A 14388-nucleotide genomic window follows, 5' to 3' on the forward strand; every position below is an offset into this window, starting at 1 on the left:
TATATTTTTTTTTTTAGCAATTTTAGAAATGAATACTTTTGATCAAAAGTGATGATACAAATGTTACAATATTTACAAAAGTAAAGTAATGTTTCTATTTAAGATAAATGGATAAATGCTGTCCTTCTGAACTTTATCCTGAAGAAGAAAAAAAAAACTACGTAGCTGTTTTTAACATAATACTAATAATGTCCGAATATTACTAATAATCAGAATATTAGAATGATTTCTGAAGGACCATGTGACTGGAGTAATTACATTTTAAAATATGAATAAATTACACATGAATAAATTACATTTTAAAATATATTAAAAAATAAAACAATTCTTTTAAATAGTAGAAATATTTCACAATTTTACAGTTTTTGCTGTACTTTGGATCAAATAAATGCAGGCTTGGTGAGCAGAAGAGACTTCTTTAAAAAAATATTAAAAATCTTACCAAATCTGTCCAAAGACTTTTGACTGGTAGAGTACATACATATACATTCAAATAAATCAACATTTTTAACATTTATTCCCACATATTAGAATAATGCATTAAAAGTGTTAAAAATATTTCTGACCCCAAGGGTAGTGTATTTTTTTCCTTTATTGTTTAATGTTTTGCCTCATGTTCATGGTAGCATAAAATAAATTTTAGATCCAAAATGAGAGCATTTATGCTAATTTTGAATAGTTTGGGTTCATTCCAGATGTGTAAATTAGCGACTTATAAGTCATTAGTGCTTTTGTGCAGTGTGACTAGTTTAGTTTTTATTCAAGACCGTAACTGAAATATTAATAAATAGAGAAATACGTCTCAGCTTTTTGAGTAAAGTAAAGAATATGGCATGCACTTAGCTGCAATATTAGGATAAATGATTGATAAATTAGATTGTTGAACTGTGCAGTCCAAATACAAGGCAGAATGGTGAGGAAAGAAAGGAACAAAAGAGATATTACCCAAGATGTCTGGGATTTCACTTATGGATACAGGATTGTTTAACAGCCTGCTGGGACTCACCATGGAGCACATATGGAACATGCTGTCGCTGCAGAATAGAAGAGCTGGACGGCACTGTGTGTGTTTGTGTCTGCCTGTCTATCTGTCTGTCTGTCTCCATATGGTCGGCCTTTTCATCTCACCATGAGCGAGAAGTGACTCAAACCTGCTTTCAAACGTTACAGTAAACGCCGCAGCGCCAGATGATAGAAGCATGCTGACATTAATCACGAATATGCCTCTCAGTCTTATTCAGCACATGCTGATTCATTTAACTGAGCTTAGAGCTTCACGCCTAAATAAATATCAGGAGCATTCATTTAATAACTCAGCAGATAATGAGCTCTAAGGATTCTCACAACACCCGTATCAATGTATTATTAAAGGTGTGTGCAAATGTATCATTGTGAATAATCTAGGTCATAATACTGATAGTAATACAGTGTTTTGTACTTTATACAAATCATATTCTTAAAAGAACAAAAGGTAAGAACAAACAAATTCCTTATATGTCTTATCAACTAATCACAAACAAGTCTTTTCATAATGGTTACAGATGAGCTGCTAATCGCCTGAGATTTGCAAATTGCCACTTTGGAAACAAACTCATAAGCTTTATGGTCTAATGATTTAAGAAAGCCTGACTAGTCAAGGGTCTACCCTTAAGAGCGACTTAGGTCGACGTGTAAGTCAGTGGGCCGAGAAAGATACATGAGTGTCTTTTTGCTTTAAACCTAATTTATTTTTCTTGATAAAATGCTTTTTCAAGAGTCAGATTCCTATCATCTATGAGTCATTATTCAAACAAAATGAGGTGTTTTATTACCATTTCCTCTGTATGAATATCTGAATTGTTATCCAGACTGAGGGATTCTATTGTAAAACATTTCATATTTTCGGTAATAGGACTTCTTGATTTTTTTTTTTTTTTTTTCCTTTCGCTTCCTCCTTTGTTACTTGAGGTTTATTGTGTTTTGCTTTTTATTAATGGTTCCAAAGAACTAAGCATGTGCGTGAAAAGAAATCTACATAGAAATCCAATAAATTTGAATCAAAGTTTGTTTGCTTCCAGCCAAGGCCCAAGGCCAAGTTTTTACAGAATGACTGGAGTATTGGTTTAGTGCTGTAATAGTTCTCTGGTAAATCTGCCATTTGGCAAAGAGGATGTATTGTGGTGTTCCACTCATGTCTTGCCGGGAAAGTTGAAAAAAATGTATTTCTTTACTAGTCATTTGAATATTTGGGTACAATATTCTTTACAACTTGATGAATGTTCTTTTCTTGAAGTTCAGCTTGGTCTCATTCTTATTGAATTGAAATGATTGAACTTGTCACACCTGAATTCTTGGCAAAGGTAAATTTGCTTCAGCTAGAGACTGAATGTCTGAAACTTTGGAAGTGACTCTAGTGCAGATCTAATTGAGGCGTGCTAGGTTTCCTGTATGTTCATGACTAGTGGCATAACCCAGTCAGTCCATGAGATGGATATGAATGTAGCTTTTCATTGTGGCACCAGTACTGAGTATCATGTGACAATCCTCCACCACAGAGATTGACACTGGCAACCCTTCTAAACTCATGTGGATTGTCTTTAAATCGCTTATTGATATTGGGCAGCACCACCAGAACATTTATACATTTATACCACGAGGAAATGGCTTCCATGGACTTTTTCATGGACCATCAACTACTCTTTGGCTACGTTCACACTGCAGGCGTATGTAGCCAAAATCTGATTTTTTTTGCTCACATGTGAGTCAGATCTGCTTTTCCCATGACACTGTGAACAGCACAAACCACATGGAATCTGATCTTTTCAATTCCAGTTTGTGCCACTTCCATATGGGGTAGTAAATCTGTTTTGCAGTACGACTGCAGTGTGAACAGTCATTTCGGAATTCATGCAACTTTTACGTCACTCTAGATCAAGGGTTCTCAACTCTGGCACGAAAGATCCATTTTCCTGCAGGGTTCAGCTCCAATTCTAATCAAACACATCTGAACAAGTTAATCAAGGTCTTTAGAATCACAAGAAAGTTACAGGCAGGTGAGTTTGAAATCAAGGTTGGAGGTCTGGCTTGCAGGCCAGAGTTGAGAACTCCTGCTCTGGATCAACATTTGTCATGATTCTGCATAAAATTAAAGATTTGACATTCCCAAAGATATCAAGACAGTTGCGAAAGGTAGTCAATGGAAGTACAGTGATCAGAACTTCTAAGTTTTACCGTGACAATATATACAAGCAAAACATGATTGGGCTAGTTTTGGACTAGTTTTGAGAAGCAATTGGGTGGATTTTGTTGTGAAAAATGTGGCAACCCTGTTCATATTGTTTTTTGGACATGCAGGTCAGTTCAGAACTAAAATCTGTTCACACTGGAAATCTGATTCGGAGTTGAGCACTAAGGCTCGTAGTGTGAACTTGGCCTTTGTCTCGAAGGTTATTTTCCTGTTCATTTGTAAATGAACAACCAAGAAACCTCTACTCAAATGGAATCCTATATCAGCTCCTTTAATCAGGAGCAGGTTTCCTTAGCATTGGCTTTCCTCTTTTCCTGAGCATTTAAGTAAGTCTCTTGCTGGGGTGTCCAATCTTGTTCTTGGTGGGGCACTATCCTTCAGAGTTCCACTGCAATCCTAATTAAACCCTGAATCAGATCATCAAGGTCTTCCAAATTACTAGAACCATTCAAGCTGGTGTGTTGGGGCAGGTTGGAGCTGAACTCTGCAGCTAAACTCTCCAGGAGTAGGATTGGCCACCCCTGGTCTACAGGAACTGCATGTCTGCTCATGTGCAGACACAATGAGTGAAGTGCAGAAGGTGGAGAAGATTGCAAGAATGAATGAGTGTTACACAAGAGCTCCTTACACTGAACCAGTCGCTGAAAATCACCAAGCTTTCCAACTATGATGTTATCCTACTTGATTGGGCCTGGTTGGGCAAGAGTAAGGATATCAAACACTCATACCCTTTTTCCACCATGGCAGTTTGAGTGCTGGTTCAGAGCCTAGTTTCAGATCAGTTCTTTGTTGTGGATCTTTTGACACCCGAAGCACCAGCTCTGAACCAGGAAAAGTCGCCTGTTCTCCAACATTTTGATGTAATACTTCAATCGGTTTATGAATAACGTCAAAGTACAGCGAGAGCAATTCAAAAATATAAAGAGTCGCCTGCTCTCCAGTCGCTCTCATGGAGTTCAACTCTGCAGGTAAACTCTCCAGGAGCAGGATTGGCCACCATTGGTCTACTGGAACTGCATGTCTGCTCATGTGCAGGCACAATGGGTGAAGTGTCTCTTGGCTGCACCAATGTATCTCGAACTAGCCTTATCTGTGTTTGGCACTGCCACGCTAGCATTGCTGGGAAAGATGAGACATATTCAGTGACGTAAGACCTGGCTCTGTGGTGGTTCTCTAGCCCGTGGAAAGGCAAACTGGTTCTTAGAAGGCTCGCCAGCCGAACCAACTCAGAACCAGCAATAGCACTAGCTCTGAACTAGCACCCGGTTATTATATATATATAACTGATTACTGCCAATGAGTCACCTGTTGTGACGGCTGCTGCTGTGCTCTAGCTGCTGAAAACTCTACTAGCTGATGAATCATCTACTCCATATCATCTTTAGTATTGCTGTGAGTGGTGAGGAATAAAAGACTTAATCCAAAATTCTCACATTTTCCATTATTGTAGTAGACAAAGTATTTGAAGTGCCCTGGACATTCTTCAACATCTTTTGGAAATGGTCTTGGTGACATAAAGACTAGGAAGCAGTAAAGTGCACTGGGGTAGGTTCTTTTAGGAACTGAGTGTTTTGGTTACTGGAAATTAATGATGTCTGGTAATGTTTTTATCAAGACCAGCTCATTCGAGTCTGATTTAAGACTAGGACCAGAAGAGGGTCAGGTTTAAGTTGAGAACCAAGAAGTGGGTCCTTGAGGTTTAGTATTTAAAGGGGTCCTATTATGCTTTTTCACATTTTGAACTTTAGTCAGTGTGTGGTGTGTATCTTTGGGCATAAAAAAAATATCTACAGCGCTTCAACGAACCACAGCGCGGCGGGTATAAACACAAGCATTGATTCAGAGCAGTAGCGCACCGCAGACGTGTGCAGTACAGGGGGTCGAAACATATGCCGAAGCCGCGGTCTGTTCCGGTTGCCGCGTCTGAGCCATAACACGCCGCAGACGTGTGCAGTGTGTGGTAAGAGATTTATTCATCATACAGTGTAGATAACATTAGCTTCACTCATAACATGAGTCTTTTTTTTTTTTTAATGCATAAATTTGCAGTAGAATAGGCTAGGCTAATCAGTGATTATATTCTTTGATAATGCTAGGCTGCTTTTAGCCTTATGCTGGAGCTGGTTTCGGGCAATGAAACTAAGTATGTAAATAATTAAATACATTAGCACGATAATATCATGTATTGGCGATCTCGCAGGCTGATGATAGGACCCAACACTACTGTGGAGTATTATTTACTCACCCTCCATGCATCCTAGGTGTATATGACTTCCTTCTTTCAGACAAATGCAATCGTAGTTATATTAAAATTTGCCTCACACAGCTCTGGGGGGTTAATAAAGGCCTCCTGTATCGAATCGATCATTTTTATACGAAAAATATCCATATTTCAAATGTAAGAATCGCTTTAATCTAGCTTGCGCTAACAGTTGTACACGGAACTTGCTTCTTTGACAAGGGGCGTGGCAGTACTGAAACACTGTCTAAGCTGTTCGCCAATCGCAACGCAGTGGGACAGCTAACCAATCACAACAAATTTCATTTTTCGGAAGGCGGAACCCGGAACTAATCGAGTCATTTGTGCTAGGCTGGGAGAAATGTATCGGAATAATTTAAATTTAAATGTTCTAGTACACCCCCAAAACAAAATCGAGAGCATAATAGGACCCCTTTAAAGTAGTACTTGAATTCTATTCAGAAAATGAAACTCGATCCTCAAAGTGTGATTCAGCATAGGTTTGCAGTGTGACTCTGAGATAACCTGGGGTTGTCATTGGGTTAGTCATACACCTCTCTGTACCTAAGAGATGAGTGTTGGTGTATATGCACTTTAATGATTAACCTTTACACCAGTGTTAGTGAGGTCACAGACGGCAGCTTCTGGTGTAGGTCAGGACACAACAGCTGCTTGTAGGGATTAGCTGTCTATTTCTCCCTTTTAGCTTTATACATCTCTTTCTCTCTCTCTCTCATTCTGTTTCCCACACTTAACACATATCCTCATAATTTTGTCCAAAGTTTAGTGTCTTTCAGTTTTTGATTGCCTCCTAATATACAGTAGAGTTCACTTAGTTTTATGTTCATCTCTCAACTCTCATTCTGCAAACAAGAATTATACCCTTTCTGTAGCAGATTCATGGCCCTTTGCTCTTTAAATATTGCACTCTTGGTGAACTCTTAGCAAATAGCTGATTTGAAACATCTAAACAGTGCTTTTCATTGTATAATTGTTTCTCTTGGCCTATTGCTCAGAGCAAAGATTGTTTTTTTTAAGCTTTGTTCAACAGAAGTGGTTTACTGTAGCTGATATGAATTTAAATAATTATTTAAAATTGTAATAAAGTTTATTAATGTTATTATTAATTTAGACACTGTTGTGTCTAAATAAAAAAATGCTATTTTTTTTTTTGGATTAGCCAAATATGACATAGCTATAACAGTTTTATTAATGCTTACTTAATGGTAATCTGATTGTGATATGCTCAACCATATGCTTACCAATGCTGCATTTATATATAATAAAGTTCAGTTTATTATTTTGATGGCAAAGCTGGATTTTTAGCAGCCATTGCTCCAGTCTTCAATGTCACATCTGTACTTGGTTTCGCTGAAACAAGTTATGTTTCCTAAGAAGCTGAACTTCAGCTGTCCTGGCACAGCTAAAACAATGAGACTTTATAATTGTCCTTAGCCCCACCTATGCTCTGTTAGGTTCTGTTGGAAAACTATTATGTAATACTTCTAAATGACAGTAGTGTTGCTCCAACCTCATTGGATTGCGGTTGAACTGACAGAACTTTCTTTCCGTAATGGGTAGGGAAAAGCAGGTCTTGAATAATACTGCTCCTGTTGCTACACTACAGCTTAAGACTCTGCCTTTAATGAGAGGGGTAACAGGCCTAGATGGCTGGAGGCAAAGGGAAACCTTTGGGAACGGCAATATCCTCTTGGAATTAAATTGCCAAGTTTAGCTTTGATCCTTTGGAGAGGGGATTTTATTTAGTCCAGCAATGGTTTTGCCCCTCCACACTACCTCTCTTTCTTTTTTTCATTCCCCGCAACTGGGTAGAGATCACTGCAGTTGTTGAAGAGTGGGGCATACAAGATTATATGAAGAGGTGGCTCGAGAATGAGTTGGCTACAATATTTGTGGCTTCAGGGAGTGGTCAACCCCAATGATGTGCTGCTCTCTCTTCATTATCCCATTTTCCCTCTCTTTGTGTTAGGTGTAAACACACAGAATGACAGAGGGAGCTAGGGTGGGCCCGTCAAAATAGGGGTTGTCGTCTCTAGCTGACAGATCTGTGTGTGGTCTTCCAGGACTTAGGAAACAGATCTAACCAAAGAGGTCAGCAGCCATGACCATCAAGCTTGGCTCAACAAATCAAGCTAATGCACAGCTTTGCCTGAGACACTCTTGCAAGTGTCTGCAGAAATGCAGACGTTAAAAACGGACGCCAAAGAGTTGATATATATAGTGCTGTTGTGCTTTAAGCATCCCATGTTCAAGTCCCGGCTTGCGGATCTTTCCCAATCCCATCCCCCTCTCTCTCCCCCATGCCCCTTTTCCACCAAGGCAGTTTGTGGGCTGGTTTGGACCCAGAGCCTAGTTTCAAATCAGCTCTTTGTCTTTCGATACCAAAAGTACCAGCTCTGAACCAGGAAAAGTGGTTCGTAGGTAGCACCAAAACATTGTTGGTCTAGAAGGAAGAACTGCTTGCGTCAGGGTCTCGGGGTAGGGTGGGGTACCATGACCAACAAGAATCTTTGGACCACCATTTTTGAAATATCAGCTTGTCATGGGAGGAGTCAGACACAGTGGGTGTGGCCTTGAAGGGTTTTAATTAAACATAAAATCAGCATAAAATGGTAAAAAAAAAAGTGTCCAAAGGGTAAAAAGTATCCAAAATAAACGGGATCTGGTGTCCTCATCATGCTGGGGATATCATGAAGAAAAGGTCAGTGTTTGAGAAGGAAAGACCCAGGTAAGGGATGGAGTACGGTGGCTACACACGCCCCCTCTTGGGTTTGAGGTGCGAGGGATGAATGCTGCTTCTAGCGGCTTTGTCCTCCTTGGTCCATGGCGCTTCGAGGAGATACATGGCCCGGCATCCTGGCCGCATAATGGATACAGTTCTTGTCCGGACCTCGGGTCCGGCAGCTTCTGTCTCTGGTGGCACGGGATACCTCTACGCTCCCTTCCTGGACCCACGAGGACACCAGCGTGCATGCACAGGAAAAAGACCGGCCTCCTGAGGAGAGGCACGCTCAGCTTTTAACAGCGGCGGTGACGAGTCTCCATTCAGTTCAGGTGTGCCTTACATGCCACCAGACCTGGCTGATTCAGCGCTATTCTCTGTCACATACCCACTCCTGTCGGGAACCTGGTCAAAAGTGGCAATTAAGGGACAGGGTGATGATGATAATTAAGGGGGAGGCATCCGACTCGTCACACAGCTAAACACGTTGAATTTGCTGTGTTTTGATGCCAATGTTGGTTCGCAAAGCCGTGAACATCAATAGCAATGCAATGTCCGCCATTGTAGATATTAAGCTTGTTTGAGATGTGTCGGTGCTGAGCGGACCGGTCACCGTGTGGCATTGAAGTAGCGTGAGAGCAGTTCAAGCTTAAAGAGTCGTTTGCTGTCTAAATGCTCTCGCAATGCATTGGTGTCGTGGCAATAGCACTGGCTCTAAACTAACACCCAGTCCATGCTGGTGGAAAAAGGGTACCACTTCGCTTACTATAGTCTACTCACTGTCCTATCACAATAAAGGCAAAAATGCTAAAAATAAATGAAAAATGTGACAAGTTTGTGTTGTTTTTGAATGTTGCCGTTCTGTACTGTTCAAGGATTGTTATGGTTATAGTTTCTTTAAAGGGTTAGTTTACCCAAAAATGAAAATTAGAGCATTATTATTATCCCCTCATGGTGTATATGACTTCCTTCATTTAGAAGAATGCAATCAGATTAATATTAAAAATTGTTCTGGCTCCTTCAAGCTTTATAATGCAATGAACATGTGTTTCTCTTTATCAGTCCAAAACAAGTCCAATATAGTGCATCCATTCCAATGAACAGTGCCTCACACGCCTCCAGGGGGTGAATAAAGGCCTCCTGTAGCGAATCAATGCGTTTTTGGCAGAGGTAAATCCATATTTAAAACATAATAATCCATTTTCTCTAGCTTGCGCTCACTGTTGTACATGGAAGCAGCTCCGGGCAGATGACATAGGACGTCGTGTTGCACATGCGCCGGTGAGAATAGATAAGCGTGGATACGCAGTGGAGAGGTACAAAACAAAACTATGGTCACGAATTAGAAGTACAAAACAAAAATTTCTAAAGAAAAATGCCAGAGGATTTTGATACAAGCGAGAAGGAGACTGGTTTTCCTTTTCTGAAGTCAGGAAACTTTGCTTCCTTTGCTCCTGGGAACAGACGTTGGTTTTCACAAGACTCACAGGTGCATGCACAATGCCGACATCCTTCGTCATCCGCCCGGAGCTGCTTCCGTGTACAACAGTGAGCGCAAGCTAGATTAAAGTGATTATTATGTTTTAAATATGAATATTTTTCTTACCTCCGGAGCCATGTGAGGCACTTTTTATTATGGATGGATGCGCTTTATTGACTTGTTTTTGACTGATGAGGAGAAATACACACCCACTGCATTATAAAGCTTAAAGGAGACAATTTTTAATACATCTCAAATTGCATTCATCTGAAAGAAGGAAGTCATATACACCTAGGGTGAGTAAATAATGGGCTAATTTTAATTTTTGGGTGAACTAACCCTTTAATGTATTTGACCAATTCTGAGTCGCCACACACGTCAACGATGCTAAGAAATCTGTGCATGTAGTGTTATTTATCAAGCTCAGAACTATTTGGCCTCAGGGTGAAAAAGCGTTTTAATTCATACTTAATTGTTGGTAAAAATGAATAATCTTGGTAATTTACATTTACTATGATCTTAATTCAAATACACTAAATATATATTTCTTATTAGCTTATTACCCTGTTTATAACATTTTTCTTGCTTCCTTCATTTAACAGAAAAATCCAGAAAGAAAAGCACATTCTTAACAATCTTCAAGTTTTACCAGACAAGCCAAAAATATTGTGTCCTCCAGTTATATTTTATCAGGTTCTTTCCTAAAGTTACATGCTTTGGCATGTTTTGAGTTGCTCTAACAGATTTCCTCAAGAAATACTTTTAGTTTCAGATAAAGTCCTCAGGTCTGCCTTTGTGTACGTAAAGAATATCCAGTGCTGGGAATCCCCGGCATAATCGCTTCAGGCCGAATTAGCCTGGATTTAGAGCTGTCTGACGCCGCAAAACACAAAGCAAAGTCAATGAATGACTGTAAAGCAATCACAAGGAACTACAGAGTCTGTAGTTGGTTCTTTTGGCAAGCTGCATTAGGTCATAACAAAGCGGTTTTACTTGCATAATATTCACTTACTGCATAATTATAAAGGAAAAGATTTCAGATTTAAGACCAGTTGATGAGAGCCGACAGACAGTGAAGGGTTAAGTGTGTTTCCTGCAGGAGAATAAATTAAATGCGGCCATAATCACATTGCAGGAATGCAGTCAGTGTACTCTTGTGAAACACCCCCTAAGCCTTGGCTCTGCTCCACTCTCTCAGCGCCTCACACAAAGATGGCTTTGTTCTCTCCCCCTCTCCCCTTTCTCTTTCTCTTTCTCTCGACTTTTCATTTCTTTGCCTCCTTCGAACTCTCATTTGCTTTCCTCTATCCCAGTTTTACTTTTCCTCTCTCAGCCAGTCAGTCAGTGTTCCTCTCTTCCACTTTTACTTTCTCTCTTTTCTTGGATTCTGGGTTTTTCCCATACCTTCCCCTACTTTTATTTTGTTTGGAAGATCATATTTCTGGACTTGCATGTTTCATTTTGTTCATGTTGTGTAATTGCTTGTTTTCTCTAGAAGAAAATCTTGGTGATTTATATAGAAAATAAGTTGCTGAAAGCAGCAGCACAAGAAATCTTCGCCCCACCAAGCCCTAAAACCTCACACACAGTCCCATATCATGCTGAGGCTTTGGGGAACCATATCTACAATGTGCTATTTGGGTTTCTCAAATGGAATAATGTGTATTGTGTGGAATAATGATTGATGACCAACTTAGAACTGACCTGTTTGCAAAAGCTTGACCAAATTGTCACCAAAACATAGCTTGTTTGCTGCTTTAAACTTCATGCTTTAGCTACAAGCGCATATTAGAAAGACTTTGAGAGAATAGTTCTGCTGAGAGGCTCATTTTCGGTTACTGATTTACCAAAGTGTTGGGTAATATCTGGAAATCCGTTTCTTCTTGAATGATCTATTGCTGAAAAGACATGCAAGAACTGGCGGGTTTTCTTCTAGGAACTGTCATCTGCTCTCATCTCGGACTGCAGCTGCTGCTCTGTATTCCAGCCACACGTGCATCCATGTGAATATGGAAGCACCAAATGAAAGCCTCTGCATTAACCATGTTTCCTTTTACGATTCATTTGTGTCACAGGTGCTGGTTTACCAATGCTCATGCGCGTGCGTGCACATAAGCACATGTGCAGATTTCTGTCTGTACTTATGTGTCAGTGTCATTGTTGAACAGAAACCCCCTTCTATTTAAGTGCTAAACAGAATGACTCACCCTGTCACAGCTGCAAATGTCCATACTCTCAGGACTCAGTGTTCCGCTTTCAGCAGAGGGCATTGCATACATGGGTATCAAAACCCAAACTCCTGAAAGTAAATTGGGCTGTGTAGTACACAAATGCAGACAGAGCTCTGTCAGTTGGAATCGTCTTTCTGATCCCTGAGGCCTAGCCTACAAAGAATGAGGTTAAGTTGAGCTCCGTGAACTGCCATGACCCTACCTCCAATGGAAAACAAGCCTGCAAACAATAGTGTTTACTGTCAATGGCGGTTATCATCCAATTCATTAAATTTATATCAAGATTATGTAAGGGCAATTACACAACTGCAATCCCCCTTTCTATTCTTCATATTTTGGCTCCGCTGAAAAGCCGCAGTGTCCTCAAATCTCCGCAGAGGAAATGGAGCATTTCTGAATCAGAACATTTTTTGCTGATGTCCCCAGCCTTGGCTCACAAAGGACAAAACGAGGCCCTTATTAAGCTGCCCCTTTGCCAGGCCACATGGAGGATTTGCGAGTTCAATGGGATCTGCAGGAACAACAAGGGAACAACGAAACTCTTCATCCTGTCAGGAAAGCATGGCAGAGGATCCTGGACCTACAGCCTGTTTTCGAGACAAACTAAGCAACTTATTTGAAGCCTGGGTACCATTTTTTTACCCAGCGTGTCTAAGCTGAAGCCTCACATTATTTTCACACAGATAAACTTGAAACAAAAGGCCTTGGCTGACTCAATGTTTCCAGCAGGGTGAGGAGTAGAGGGATTTTACAGAGCTGTACCATGTGTCTTGGCCGGTACCGCACTGACTCATTATTAGCAATCAGCGTTGGATCTGGATGCCTTTAGCTGCTGTGGTTCGGCCGGGTAAAGGCTCCCATGATCGTGAGACGTTTTTCGAACTGCTCATCTCTGTAATTTAGCAATTCGGTTTGATTATTGTGGGGGTTTTGTTTCGACTAAACCCAGAATAGCTCGGGCCAACGAGCAAAGGGGGTTTACTAATCATTTCTGTTTCCTAAGACTTGCTACTCAAATGCAAAAACACACTCTGATGGGGCTGACAGGTTTCAGCTCCATCAGCAGCTCTGGTTCTCAGACCGTCTTACCGATGTGTCCATCTAATGAGAAGTTCGCAGTGCTCCAGGTAAAGGGGCCCTTTCTGTGTTACTTTACACAGCAGCAGGTTTCACTAAGGTGTTCATTTCAAGAAACCTTTTATCTCCTCCTCCCAGCCCTCCAGACTCCATCTGAGCTTCATAAATCAAAGAGGCAGAGTTGCGGGGGTCAACGCGAGAGCCCTCGAGAGGAGTCGTCTCTTGTTCGCTCTGTGCTTGTCCCGGTTCAGCGACTTGGGCCTCACGAAGCGGATCACTTAGTTTACATCTGTACTACTTCATGCCACCGCTAAGTTCTCGAAGCTCTTATATGCCATTTCCAAAAGGGTGACATGAAAAACAGTGAGCGTCAGGCCATGTACACCCCTCCTGAGCTACAGGTTTCCATTCGCTATTTCCTGTCTCGCCACTCTTGCTAGGACTTGCCCCATGTGTTCTGCTTTATGGAGTAATAAAAAAAGCGTAATAGCTCTCATCCATTCTTGTTAACGGCACAGTGTGCGCTTGTCTGAGTGTGACAAAGGGTGAGAGAAAGGCTGAATATGAAGTGAATTTGGAGCGGCCCCCTTGAAGGCATATGTAAACATTTACGGTTTGTCTCAAGCTGCTGGTGTGATTACAGAGGCCGTACTGTACAGAGGCAGTCAGATGGAAAATGCAGAGCACATGAGTATGAGTGGCCTACTTGCTGGAGAGCATTTCCCGACTCCCGCTCCGCTTCACGGTATTAGCTGGGCGCTGCCTCTTGAAACTAATGTGTTGCGTCTGATACAGAGGCTTGTTAGGAGATCCAGTCAACATCCGTCTACACTCTGTTCAAGTATGTTTATGGGTTTGCTTATCTCCAGATTGAATAGATGCCATAGTACAGGGAGGGGATCAGACTTGGCGGCATAGTATGACGCAATGGAAACACGGCCAGATGAAGTAAATAATTATGTTTGTAAGCAGCATGTTCACGCTTAGAACATTGGAATACCAGCCATGTGAAATCACCAAGATTCGTCCAATGCAAACCTCTTGTTTTGATGTGTCATGTATTTGGTTGTTATTGTTACGGGGAACTGGAGAAATCAGTCATGCCTGTTATTACTCCAAGCATGGAAGCTAGCAGTGTGTGGGATGCTAATATCACTCAAAGGTTGCGCTAGCTTTAGCGCAGTGCAGTGCACTTGAGTCTTAAGGGCGTTCACACTGATAGTGATGTGCAAAGCGTAAGACATCCAAGCCGACAAGACACAAGAACTAGGGATTGTTGCTGATGCAACAGCTTTATACAAATAAGCAATGTAGGGAGTAACAATCTTCCACCCGATGTAGATTTTTATCGCCGCTAGTTGGCTTCACTGGAAGTTTGGTGTTCATGTATTT

General features: G+C 41.0%; 1 protein-coding gene across 2 annotated transcripts in view; it reads left to right on the forward strand.

Moving 5' to 3' along the window:
• The window catches only part of rad51b (RAD51 paralog B), a 50694-nt gene that overhangs the window by 33837 nt on the left and 2469 nt on the right, over window positions 1-14388 (forward strand). The window lies entirely within an intron of this gene.

The sequence above is a fragment of the Labeo rohita genome, chromosome 20 (assembly GCF_022985175.1).
Source record: "Labeo rohita strain BAU-BD-2019 chromosome 20, IGBB_LRoh.1.0, whole genome shotgun sequence".
Taxonomy (NCBI): Eukaryota; Metazoa; Chordata; class Actinopteri; order Cypriniformes; family Cyprinidae; genus Labeo; species Labeo rohita.